Here is a 14,875-nt window from a genome sequence, read left to right as displayed (position 1 = left end):
AATGACTTGACCTCAGAGGTAATTGTTCAGCCATAAATTATGAGACAAAAGTAAAGACATGAGACTCCTCCACATTGATATTAATCATTAGACATTTAGCTGGGCAATCATGTTATGTTTATCGCTGAAATTGAACACCCGTGACCTTTGACCTACACATTAATGGTCTGGTTGTATTTCTGTATTGACTGACACAATAGTTTGACAGACTGGTAATAACCAGCAACATCATTTCAGTGGACCTATAGGCACTTTTATATTATGATATATAACAGTGAAGCATATGTAGACTGCATAATTTTATGTTCTGTTATAAGGTAATGTATTTATTTGTTATGAGTCTTTTGTTTATACTTTTATGGTATAAAAAGAAAGGCGTATTAACTGACATGTACTGCTACATACACTGCAGTAGGTCAGGCGTGATCTCTGTTCAGGACAGAAGTGGTTTAATTTGTACTTTAATACATCTATTTGTTTCCCATCTGTAGTTCAATGTAGCTGTATCTCATTGAATTTTTGTTCACTTGAATTCAGTCTAATTTAGGTTCTTATTCTTTAGCGGGAATCCATGCTGTCATATTCTACTCATACTGTGAAATAAGGAATGGATTTGTGGATTTTCTCCGGAAGTCATGCTGTTTTGTTTTATTCTGAAATAGGGAATGAATTTGTGGTTTTTATCTCAGAATCAATGCTGTCTTGTTCGACTGTGACTTTATAGTGAATGAATGTGTGGATTTTCTCCGGAAGCCATGCTGTCTTGTTAAGGGGTTGTGCTTTCTATTTTACCCCAGAATCAATGCTGTCTTGTACTACCATGAAATAAGGAATGAATGATGGTTTCTTTTCCATAATCCATGCTGTATTGTTCTACTTCAAAATAGGGAATGAATTTGTGTTTCTATCCCAGAATCAATGCTGTCTTGTTCTACTTCAAAATAGGGAATGAATTTGTGTTTCTATCCCAGAATCCATGTTGTCTTGTTCTACTTCAAAGTATGGAATGATTAGGAAATAAAATATAAATGTTCATGCTGTCTTGTTCTACTGTGAAATAAGGAATGAATTTGTGGTCGCGCCCCCCCCCCCCCCTCCCTGGAATCCCTGCTTCTGTGAAATAAGAAATGAATTAAGTTTCTTTTCCAGAATCTTTGCGGTCTTACTTTACTGTAGAATAGGAAATGAGTTTGTGGTTTCTATTCCGGATCCATGCTGTCTAGTTCTACTGTGAATGAATGTGGTTCCTGTTTGGAATCCTTGCTTTCTCTTTCTACTTTGAAATAGTAGTCTAGTTATAATACATGTAGTTATTTTCATTTTCTATGATTCCTCTCTCTCCCCACTTGTAGTCAAACAAACAAATTCTATCAAAACTCTAGCTATCCATCACATACTGACAGGCAGTTGTAATTGGTTTATGTCTTTCAGTTTACAACAAACTCAACCTCCAGTTTGAAAGTAAGTGACATGATGACACAAAAATGTCATCACATTTTATATCAATGTACAATGTAGTCTAGTTCATGTACTTTATCGTTACCATTTACACCTTTACTCAGTTGTTAGCCACCACATTGGCATCCTGACTAATATCAACGCTCCGAAAGCATAAACTAAGGTAGTCTAGTTCCCGTATGGTATCGTTACAATTTACACCTCCACTCACAGGTTAGTTAGCGACAACGTTGGCATCCAGAGTAAAACTAAGGCTGTTGAGGTAATAACTGGAATTCGGCGCTAGAGGAATCCATTTGTCTATAAATAATGTGGAGATGATCATAGCACATGTAGGAGTAGATTATTGAAATAGGGATATAACATGTCCTGTCCTGTAGTTATGCTAACATGGCGTCTGAACAATATGCTTTTACATTACACTTGAAGTCTTTTCAACTAATGTTAGGATGTTGCAGGCAGCTTTGCTTTCAGCGTGAACTTGGAAGGCTTTTCAACCAATCTGAGGACTATGAGAACAGCTGAATTTGACCAATGACATTCAAGTCATAATACCCTAATAGGGACAAGGTCACTTCTAGTAGAATTATTCATGGCCATTTCTAGATGAATTAAATAATGAAATTGTTCATGCACATTGTATACTCTTAGGCCTTCAGATTCCAACACAGTCACACTTTTAAAATTGTCTTTCTTCAGTACTGCAAGTAACTCATTTGATTAATAATGCAAATTATAAGCAATTTTTCTCTATTGACAATGTTACATAATTGCATGAGGCCATTAGTTACCACTTACAATATTAATTAAGTGAGATTCTACTACAATGTATAATGTCATCAAATATTGATCCAAGATAATCATTAGCTATTCAGACCTTCCCATTTTTCACCATGGCTATTCAGCAGAAAAATTGTACTCTGGTCTGCGAGAATGTGTAAAAAAAAAAAAAAAAAAATACCTGCAGGGTGTTTATAATTTTGAAGTTGTAAATTCCAATTGATCAAAATGCATGAATATATTATGATATTCTATACAGGAAATCCCCTGGAGAGTTGATTTTGCTGCTGTAAATTTCCAACATCTAATTATTCATCAGTTCATTAACTTAATAGGTAACTGATAGAACTTGATAAATTTCAAGGTAATGAGCAAATACATAGAAGTCTTAAAATAAATACTTAATATGAATTTCGCCAGTGACTCATAATTATAGCCGGCGATATTGATACACAGGCAGTTCCTGTGTTGTTTGCTTGGATGGCCTTGCTTGAATAATGATTCAATTTTAGACACAGTAGCTGGCGGTAGACCCAGGGTCCAAGTATTGACACAAACCACAAGAATTTTCTGGACTCTGGATGAAAAAAACATAGTAGCATTGAATGACTCATTATACTAAATAATTAGGTTGTTGATGCCAATTCAAAGTGAGTAAAAATTTGAAAGAGATGTTAGATTGTATGTTAAACAGTTTATGAGTAATTGTTTGTTGTGAGATATGATATTTTTTATCCTTTACACCCCTGCTGAGTTGTGTTAGTTTGTCAGGGTCATCTGTAATTAGAAAATAATAACCGTTCATCCTATACAGCCAAGTAAAGAGGTGGGTACAGCCTATTAAAAGTGAAATTATGCCTACACAACAGTATCATTTCAAGTTTGTAAATTGCCAACAAGATATGATATGATACATGGAATGTGATTTTAGTCATAATTCTTTAAATGTGATAGGTTACCGAGACAGAGAAATAGCTGGGTGTTCAGTTAGACATATTTCTGATAAGACTCACGACTACATGACATAGATACACTGTTCTAAAACTGTATTAGCTGTAACCGCAGTGTTATTTTGTCGATCGAAAAACCAACAGTATTCACTGAAAATTTCCAAAATACCAGTAATTAGATATTGTATATATAAGTTAGAGATCAGTTAGTGAGGAAAGTAAGTAAGATGTTGAAAACATGATCATGTTGGAGGTGCTGATTTTAGGGTGTAGACCTAAAAATCAATACATTTTGTATGACTAGATTTATTGTGTCATATTATGTGTACAGCTACACAAATACACATTTATCCATATGCAATTCAGTATGCAATTCGGTACTCTTCAGGGGGTACAATATTGAGTATAAATCATCATAGCTAACAAAGTAGTTTTAAAAAAAAAAAATATTCCAGTTATAACTAGTGCAGTTTTAAAGATTTATCAACCATCAAAAATCTAAAGGATTTGTACAAGACACAAAGTTTGTTTCAATTGTGTAGTAAAAGTAAAGTACAGGATATGAGATCACACCATAGAAATATTTGCTACAATGGGCAGTATTCCTATAAATACTCAAGGACACAACAGTAAAATTCAGTCATAAAGGTGTCTGCCATTTTACCATGACACTGCTGTACTTCTAAAACACCCACGGCTTCATATGTTATGTTTCTACTAGTACTAGCCATACATGGAATTGAAACTATAAAATATACAGTTATTTAGACTTAGTCAATGCTGAGTAAACAAACTGTTCCACTTTCATTTTCTAAGGCTAGATAAATACTGCCAATGTGTTACAACATGAAGTATGCAAAAAAATAAGATAAAACTTGTCTACATTTTGAACTCTCATTCATGATAGTTTTAGAAACTGAAAAATAGGCCACCCTGTTCAGTATATCGAGGTAGATCAAGGTATCGGTTATCGTACAGAGATGTAAATATATTCTGAAAATTTTGACTGTGTAGAGCACCACACAGAACCAATGACGTAGACATTTTGTGATGTAGAACACCCAGGGTATAATTTCCTTATTTTGTGTTTGAATACATACAACTTTGCTTTCATGTTAGTCCCAGATGGTCATGGTATTGAATTATCTCTGGTCGAGGATCTTGAGATTTGATGCAGGATAGCACTAGAGTACTTTCATATGGTATAATAGTGTGATGTAAGATATGATATAAATGACTTTATCAGTAAAAATGAACCAGCTTTTGCTTGATAGTCAGATCATTAGTTGGGGTTTGTTTCCTCAAGGTGACAGCAGAGACAATGTTGAAAATTACAAAACAGAATAATCCCCAGTGACCTTGTCTGACCCTGTCTATTGTCTAGGATGTCTAGGAATTGGAATTAGATAGTGAAAAATGATAGTAAAATAAAGCTTGATTGGAATCTGTCTATTGATAATAATCAATGGTTGTAGTATCAGATGGCGCTAAAATACTAAAAAATACTAGATAAATATCTTAGATTGCAAATTGAAATATTGAATTACAAGACTAAAGAGACCAAGTCTTTTAAGACATACACTGTAGAGTTTCCTTGTTTACTAGGAACGTTGAAAGACTTGTTAGAATAGAGTGTCACCCAAATCCAATAATACTCTAATGATTTGACCAATGTCTGTTATTTAACAGACAGAGAATAAGATGATGCTGTACTCTGTTTAAAATGGCTGACAGGTAGAATCCTAAGGATACTTGGAAAAATAACAGTGTCTTCATGTTTCTTCTCCTGGTGGATTCCTTCCTGTGATTCCTTCCACAACACAACACAACACAACACAAAACAAGCTTACTACAGTTATCTGATCAGGACGTATTCCTTGCATTATGCAAAATTTCTGTGATTCTACTATTGTTTTTGTTAACCATACCATGACAACAAAAACAAACACTTTAAAGTCAAATAAATGATTTCTTGTACTACAAACAATTGTATTTTTACAATTAAACCACAAACAGATAATTTTCACATTGATGTGATGATTAATACCTTCTACTTGTACCATTGCCACACAACAGGTCACGTACATCATTCATTTTGTCATTCTGGTCAGTTGTTAACTGAATTTATCTCATGAATTTGAATTCCTAATTTAAGAGGTCATGTTTCTTTTTATCAGAGTGATCCAAATTTTCAATATTATTGTCAGCATTTCTTAACATAGATATGATCTGTCAAATAGTCGTAAAGTGATACAGAATTCAATCAATTATCATTTTATGACCATATTTGAATTAATAAGTATGATTTTAATAGACAGATAAAAACTCACAATTTTAGACAATTTAGATGAGTGTTTGAGTGTTTGAGTGATTGGGTTGTGAAATTGCTGACTAGGCAGTTTTTCCTTCAAAATTCAATATACATACACTGAGTAATCCTGAATATTCATGTATCTTGTTCTTTTAAATACTTTCTCCCATGGGTCAGGTGAAGAACATTTATCATTACAATTTATTGTTTCGATGGCTGTAGTTAGAGTAAGCTGGTTTCTTTTTTCTTCAAAAAGTTGATCTGTTTTTTCCCACAGCTGAGAGATAACTCATGATGAAGCTTATAGACTGACAAGGCTGTCGGTTTTACAAATCTTTCTTGAAAGTAATGTTATTTCAATGAAATCCAGGATTTTCTGCATATAGTATATTGTAGATTTGTACAGACTTCGATACTGAACAAATATACTTTTCTCTGTGTTTTGTAAAATGTCCACACTCTTGGTGTTGTTATAAGAGGTTTGTAAATGTAACAGGTTGTCTAAATCATTAAACTTGGCCTTGCAAACTATACAGTAATTCCTCTTTGAATTTGATCTATCAAAACAACTTTCTGTATCCAGGCAAACTATTCCTGGGTGGATGGATATCCCAGGATTTTAAATGCATGGAGAATTCTAAATAGTATTTCTTTGGATTTTTGTATCCAAATTTTGGTGAGCCGTGATAGCAGATCGAAATTTGTCTTTCCATTTCAATTTGTCTGTCAACTTTTTTGGTGGAAGAACAGTCCATCGTTGATGATGATGATGATGACGATGACGACGACGACGACGACGACGACGACGACGACGATGGCGATGACGACGACGACAACAATTTCCCTTTGATTTGCCAGTCAAAATTCAAGCCAGGCTGAAATATTCCAGTATTCATCCCATGGGATTTGTTAATCCCTTCTGATCATCCTTGTTAAAAGATTGTTAGTCTCTTTAATGGTTACACATACCTCTCTCATATTGTAATATTGGAGACAGAGTCCGGTCATGCTTGCATGAATCTTTTCAGATCGACACAATAGAAGCAAAGAGGGGTACTTGAAAGCCTTTACAAACACTGTGTCCTAAATGAAAACAGCGCAGGCATTTAAACACTAAGATGAACCAACAGACTTCGGTGTCCTCATTCTCATGCATACCATACATATGAGATAACGTATTTTGGATGGATCGCTGGGGTTAGATTGATCATATGTAGTGGTAATTGAAGGCCTTATCAGTATAGGTTAGCTACTGTGCTCATTCAGAAGCAGTGAAGGGGGCCAAGCATGTGAAATTCATGAAATTATCCCACAAGTACTAGGCTAGTGTTTCTACTTTATAATTGCACAAGCTGTATAAACCATGGTTTACTGAGCAGTATATTGTCATTTTAAATAGCCAGTTTAGTGGGTTGGAATTGTTGTTAGAGTTAAACAGTGTTTTTGTGGCCAATACACTCAAATATAAAACAGCTGATAATTTTTATCTATTAAAAATTCAAAATCGAGTTTTTCAGAATTGTTTGAATAATTATATGAATAAACATTTCTCTGGTGATGAGTTTTCTGAACAATCATAAACGTTGAAAAACATGTCATCCAACATTCCCTGTTTTGCAAAATAGTAGAGGACAAATATGGGACATAATAAAAAAAAAAAGATGGCAGCTACCCAACCAGGGGAGATAATGATATGTACATGAAAACAACCTAGGAATATGTAATGAGTAGGAGTAACACAGTGAAGGTTCTCCAGTGTGTAATAGTACAGATGTGAATAAAAACCTTGCCTCTCTGACCCTGCTAGTGACTAAGATGTATGGTTTGTAGGTGATGCTGTGAATTCATGTCATTCTAAGAGGTCAAGCCGTGTCGAGAGAATAGTGGTTGGGTAGGTGATGCTATGAATTCTATGATCGTAAAAAGGTCAGACCCGTGTCAGGAGAAGAATACCTTGTCTGTAAACCAAGAGACAGCAAATCAAACAGCAGGATGATAAAGAGATACTGTTATTTTCAAAATTTCACATCTTTCTCAGCAATCAAATTATTCGTAGACCATTGATAGATATTGATATCAAAGTGTATTGAGAGAGTTACGGATAAGAAATACATAAAATGATAAACAAAATATGTTAGAATTCATGTATGACATTTAATACGTATATTTATTGAAATAGTCATCTGTTTTTAATATTTACTCAGTCATAATTCAATACCCTATGTACATTTTGTTTTTATTTTTAGCCCCCACATTAGCATAATTATATGTTAGATAGCCATATTAAAGTTGTCAAGATCAATGAATGATTTATTGATAAAGTCAAAGGTAACCGCTTTATTTGCCAACTTTTTTCTTCATTAGCCTCTCGCTCAGTGTTTGTTTGCTATAGTACTTGGCTGCATTTACTAATATTTCATATCAAATGACACTTTTTCTGATTACATATTTTGATCGTACATATTATTCACTGTTGCCATGGGTGGTAACTAGGTAAAATGTAAATGTATGTATCTCAGCTCCCCTGGGGTATTTTGTAGGGGTTTCTCACCAAAAGTAAGGAAATTTTTAGTACATTTTACCTGATTCACCACCCAAACCCCAACTCACCCCTCTGTTACAGGTGTTCCTAATTATCAGGGCTTGAAATTATCTTTTTTCTTTGGTAGTCCTAGTGGGCTACCAGTTTCAGAAATTTGTAACCCAAGGATTGTGACCTGTAGTCCGATTTTCCTGAACTGAAAACAGATTTCCTCTATTGGAAATATTTGTATTATTAAAATACTTTCATGTCCATAAATCTTCCATCCTCATCACGTAATCTGTGTTAGCCTGAGTGGCCTACCCGCTGCAAACTATGATAGCCCCATGACAAAGAATGGGTAGTCTGTGGGCATGGGACTACTGTTAATTTCGAGCCCTGATTAGCAAAAATGCTGTTATTTCTACACAAACAGTACAAATGCTAGCCGTGATATATTGTTGGTTTCATCAGAACCAAACCAGTATGTTGAGTCAGATAGGCAAATGTCTGTGCTGTATGAATACATAAGTATATGATTATTATAAATTATCTTTAGAAAAACTGTATCTTTATAAGTTTGGATTCAATTTGTTAAAGATATTGGGGGGAAACAGATCATCTTGAATCAATGGTTTCCTGTTCCCAACAGTATTTTCTAAGTTTAACTTTAGGGACATTAAGTTGGCATGCTCTGTTACAACTTATAAGTATAAATTGCTGGCTGATTATATGATAGATAATATGACAGTTTGGAATAGCCTGTGTGTGTTTTTGTAATATCCAGAAAAAGTTTGAAATTCTATATAAATTAATACATCAGCGGGAAGTATTTGGCATATATGATTGTAATCCATTGCCTCAAGCCACTTTATACTGTTAATATTTGAAAAGTAATGTTACCATGCTCAGAATAACCAATCCAGTGAAAAGATAGAAAGCTCATATTAATTATGTAAGCTCAATATTTTTCGTGAAAGGTATCTGGAATATGTATATTTGTAGTTTAAGAGTGGTGAAAAGTAATATTTCGTACATATCTAGATTGAAAGTTTCGTTGTTGTGGACTCCCAAGTCACCATAATCTGCATGTATTATGAAAGATTACAGGATTGTACATAATCTCTCAGTCTAGTACACATCCTAAAATATCCCATAATTACATCACTACTACTCTCAGAATAGTAGCAGCTACAGGTGTTCCTACAATGTGGTGGTATGGGTCTGCTGTAGCTTTTCACTAAATGATAACATATTGCTAATTCAGTCATGAATAAAAAGTCAGCAGGTCACATTAGTGTTTGTCATACTCGTAGTACCCAGTTTTCCATTTTGTAAGTGTCTTTTATTATAATGAGATGTAGGTTTTATGGTTTAGGGCAAAATTTATGATAAGGCCAAATAAAAATGTTGTTTGGTCCCGGTTACCCGACCCCATCTAGTTTTTCACGCCGACCATAAACCTTTTTTTTTTTACGAAGTCTCGCTAGAAATAGTGGGTGCGAACCTTTTTTTTTTTACGAAGTCTCGCTAGAAATAGTGGGTGCGGAAACTGACATCAACTTAAAAAGACAATATAAAACTGTTCTTCCAATCTGTAATGGCTGTACATCTGATAGGATGAAATAAACCACTTGGAAAACAATGGAAAACCAGACCTAGACACTCTCACACATGAAAAAAAAAAAATATGATAAAATAAGAAAAAAAATTTACCTACCCCACCTATTTTCAAATTGAATGTAATCAGAACCACACAATTTTTTTTATGCCTAAGTATTGATAGCATACACACTATGATATTGTTAATTCACTTTCTCATCATGGATTTCCAGATCGAAGCTTTGATTGTGTGCCAGCCTAGTCTAGGCTAGTTGAACATACTTCAAGCTTCAGGCAGAGCATTAGATATTACGTCAAGTACTTTGTAACTTTAAATTGTATTTTATATGTATATTACAGAGATTTACTAAGAAATAATAGAAGCATATGAATCAGCAGAAACTGTAGCCCTGTCCCAAATCAATGATTAAAATTGATCGAAGTTAAAATTGATTCAAAACCGATTTAAAGTGAAAAATTCAAAACATTTCGTCCCCACAAGAAAACTGAGTGATGGATTGGAATCAATTCACTTTTGCTTTTACAATGGTTTCAGAATAATTTACTTTGAAATGTTCAAAACCATCCCGTCCCTTCAGTCAGTTTTTTTAACTGACCCAGCTAAATTGGTCCAAATCAATTTTAGTGCATGTAGGACAGGAGAACTGACTTCAATTCGATTTTGAACCAAGTCAGCATTCCCACATTGGAGCAAGACTTGTAGTTGTATCTTTCTTGAATTAATGATATTGTCAATTATGATTTGCACGGGTAGTCATCTGTCAATTTTTATCCCATGAATGTGATTACCAATAATTATATATGTGGAAGCATAACAGCTACTATTTCCATGAGGATTTAAATTTCATATATATTATAAATAAATTTTTTTTATATGTGTGACGTAACCTTTTAAAGTTAAAAGTTTTACCTTTTCTGTATGTTGGTGAAGGTTTCAAACATACCCCCCCCCCCTCTCAATAGGTGTTACCATGGTAAAGCATATATAATATTTCCACCAATGGAAACACAAGTAGATATGTTGAATTCTTTTTTGTGGTTGTCTTAGTTCAAAATTCAGTCAGTCACTGTAAACCAGCTACCACCATATTCCCTTGAATCCAGCATCACTATATTTGGAGGTACTGTTTAATCCTTGCAAACAACCCTTAGAAATGTTTTCTGCTGGGGTTTTAGAACCCTGGTAAACACAGACAGGGAAAATTTGTGCAAGCAAAACTAAATATGATTGCGTATATTTTTTAACATGAGTTTTAATAGGAACCCTGGGGAAAACCTAGCAAAAAGTATCAACAACAAAATTATGCAAAAAAAACCAACTTGAATATAGATTTTATAAGTTTAATATGTAGTAGGGAAAATTAGATTGTAATGTCACAGATATGAATATTTCACATGTTGATATCATTTATATTACTTTTTCACTGACCTTTAACCTTTAACCTGACAATCTGACCTTAACGCTTGAACTAAGCAGTAAGATTGGTGTACACTGGTATTCATTGTTTCAGAGTCTTAATGTTTTTTAATTGCTGTACATTTTTCACATTGCGAACTTAGCAGGAAGTATAGTAAGTTATATGTTACTTGTTAGCATGAAATATGAAACATGTAATGTGGAAAATGTGGTATGGAACTTGTTAGAAGGATAAGAAACATGTCAATTGGTGTACTCAGAATTTCCTGATGACTGTGGTCAGATGTCGTTGTTTGTCTGGATATACCCCGCTGTGTGTCCTAGTTCTAAGGGTGTAGAAATTTATATTATATGTGGTTTACTCTGTAGTTGTAGTTGGCTATATTCTTTCACTTTTGCCGTTTTGCATATTTTTCATCAATTTTGTCATGTTCATTCAATACTAGTTTGGGAACTGAGGGGGAGGAGGGTATTTAGGTGAAATTTAACTAAGATTGAAAACTTTGTACTTGCGAAACTATGATGACCCAGAGTCTTGGCGTCATTCATAAAGCCAGTACGTCAGATAGCCCAAACTCTGGACTAAACCTGTGATAGACGGTACCAGTGTATCAGTCAGTCCCACTAAACCATCTACCACCATATTCCCTTGAAGAACCGACTCATAAGAAAAACACCATGATAATAGTGATGAAAATGAAAAATAATTATCGCGAACTATAGGTAAGGTACTGGAATTGACTCTAATTTATCATAATTACTACCAATTTAAATAAAAGTTGACAGTTATGTCTATCCTTTCTGAGATAATTGTATTGATCTAAATGATAAGTTATTGAAATAGTGGATAGATGTTGACAAAGGTAATGTCTACAATAATCTTAATTAGTGTAGAAATGGTTATAGGTGTGGTGGTGGGTGTACAAGTTTCTCAGACACAGCTGAGTATATGACATGTCGTCAGTACGCCACTTTCCATAAAACTGCACTAGCTGTAACTGGAATATCATATTTTCAATCAGACAACCGGCAAACTATTTACTGAAAATTATTTAAAATACTAATAACTGGACACTGTATACGTTATAATTAGAGATTGATTTTATCCATAAGTATACAGTAACAGGTTGTCAGTGTGATTTTAGGGTGCGGACCCAAAAATCAATTTCATAGAATTTGTGATAACATTATATACAGCTACACAAAATTGTTTGCCCACAGGTGATTCAGTAGTATTCTAGGTGTACGATATTATGATCAATTCGTTCTATTTACAAAATAGTTTCAAGAAACATTCCAGTTGCAGCTAGTGCAGCTCTAATGAAAGTAATTCCAAATATCGATTGACTATATGTATGGTGACCTTGTCGGCATTCAGTAGTTTGACTAATTTGTTTTCAATTCTTGGTACTTCATTAAAAATGCGTTCTCAATATCTTGATTAGTTCTTGATGGTTTTATCGTTCTGAGTTTGCGTACCACTGAATATGATTAACCTAAATAAATAATTAATAGTGTAATATCCAATTTTGAAAATTGATGTCCAGGAAAGAGTGTCATACAAATATCACGTATCTAATTTCTCTTGTCGCTTGAAATCCTTCTTCACTAATGAATGAATTTTCCTGAAATGTCTCAGACTCCAGTTTTAAAAAATGATTAATCTAGGTTGCTTTTATTAAAGTGTGAGTCATGCAAAAACAATCCATCATCATCATCATGATGTAGATCTCAAATTTGAAAGATTTTATTAAATTTTATTGGATGAAATAAACATTAAACATGTTTACAAAGCATATTCACAACGTGTATATTTGTTATTAAAAAAAGGTAAACATTTTGCCCTTGCCACAGAGATATAAGAGTCCCTGGATATCCATGTTCACATTATCACATTTGGTACAGTAGTTATGTCAGAAGGTCAAAACATACCTTGCGTATCTATGTTTGAATGATATATTATGTTAATTGAGGGCTAGTCATTCTGTATTATGTCAGAACGTGTATGGGTAGTTTCTACGATTGTGTTCACTGTGTAGTAATCTACTATTGATGTGTGTAACACAGACACATGTCAGGTCCCAGATTTCAAGAGATTAGATATCGATACCGTGTTGCCAATTTCCAGTAAAAAAAAAAATGTTGAATGAATGAATAAAATGTCAATAAAACAACAGATCAGATCATGAAGTGTCACTGTGTGTGATTCATACACAACAGATGGCCATGTATTCCATATGAGTGTAACTGTTAGATTGAGATGTGTAATTCAAAGGACACCTTGTCAGGGCCTCTTTTCATATGTAGGTAGTTATTACATATATCTTATTTAACGAAATGACAACTGACTTTATCTTGGCTTATCGTTTAATTATGTATGTATTACAACAGTCTGTCATTGCAAATTATGTTATGATTTCAAAAGAGGTATAAAATGATGATATAAGGTATGTACGTGTAAACTAAACTAGCTAGAGTCTAACAGATGAAGGGAATTAGCCTAATGCCTCTTTTCTTTCTCTTTAAGATGACAGGAATACATTCAGGTTGAACATAGCTTACTTTATGTAAGGTGTTCCACATATTTTTTTCAACCAATGAAAACAATTATATTTATTTTTCTCAAGCATGGAATTTGAATACTGATGCCACAAAAGCTCAACAAAAAAGTGTGATATTTTCATTTTGAGGTTTTTTTTGCAGGTAATCCACGCAGAAATGTACATACATAGTTACATACATGCACATACATAGATACATACATACATACATACATACATACATACATACATACATACATACATACATACATACATGCATGCATGCATGCATGCATGCATACACGCACGCACGCACGTACGTACGTACGTACGTACGTACGTATGTACACACACATACACACACATATATTTATGCATAGGCACAAGTTAGAACGTTGTTAGGTACACGTAGACTTTCATTACTGAGTAAATACAGACATTAAATAGTAAAGTGCATTCATTGTGTGTCAGTGAACTGTCTATAGACGTGTTATATATCATTAATACAAAGTCTGAATACTACTACACAGTAACTGGAAATTGCTTAGGAAAAAAGGTGGCAAATAAATCAAACAAAACGTCTGCTATCCGATGAATAATTAAACGACTCAACATTATGTATGTCCTGAATTCTAGTGTTTGTAGGTCTTTACACAAGCATTGATGACTTGAATGTAATTATCTATCAACTGCAAAGGGTACATGAAGTATAGATTATCTATGTGTGAGAACATGACATAGGTTTTGGCAAGCCGTCCTTATGAACAGCATGAAGTGGGTGGGGACTGAAAGTGTGAAGAGGGGAAAACTCCTATACTGCTGTGTCATATCACAATCACAAGATAATTGATTTGATAAAGTTCAACTTTTTGTATAAATCAATGCCACGTAAATCTGGATCAGTGTGTCCTCTGAAGCCAATTTGATATGCCACTGACACACGGCAGAGAGAAAGATCTTTATGGATAAGTTTGCTTCCATTGCTCAGTTCTCAGTTGAAATTTAGCCATGGAGATTGTCCTTATTGAACTCTAACCTTACATGCACAGACATTGATGAAAGATAAGATTTGAGACTAATATAGGACATAGGCTTTGACTTTGAAACTAATCAAGTGTGGCCATAGTAATGGTATTGTAGGAGTTTTGTTGTATATGTATTGTGTTAGTAACTGAAGTACTTAAAAAAATCTTGTCATCTTGTAACAAGTGAATGGTTGTTTTAAAGAGTTTCAGTCAGGTGACATGAACTCCATTGGTGTTCTTGATGATTACC

The 14,875-nt window shown here is 34.0% G+C and overlaps 1 protein-coding gene across 3 annotated transcripts in view; it reads left to right on the top strand.

Annotated features, from left to right (window-relative positions):
- LOC144440915 (neuronal cell adhesion molecule-like) overlaps positions 1-14,875 on the top strand; it is an 81,895-nt gene that overhangs the window by 19,567 nt on the left and 47,453 nt on the right. The window contains exon 2 of one of the 3 annotated variants that reach the window (XM_078130384.1): positions 1,432-1,461. The exons of 1 other annotated variant lie outside the window; for it this stretch is intronic. The gene's annotated coding sequence lies outside the window, so the exon portion shown is untranslated. Of the gene's footprint in view, positions 1-1,431; positions 1,462-7,281; positions 7,391-14,875 lie in introns of those variants that run through there. One more of the 3 variants, XM_078130392.1, reaches the window with a different exon arrangement.

This window comes from Glandiceps talaboti, chromosome 1 (assembly GCF_964340395.1).
Source record: "Glandiceps talaboti chromosome 1, keGlaTala1.1, whole genome shotgun sequence".
In the NCBI taxonomy this organism is placed as follows: domain Eukaryota; kingdom Metazoa; phylum Hemichordata; class Enteropneusta; family Spengelidae; genus Glandiceps; species Glandiceps talaboti.
The sequence above is the reverse complement of the archived record's forward strand: the minus strand, read 5'-3'. Positions and strand labels throughout refer to the sequence as shown.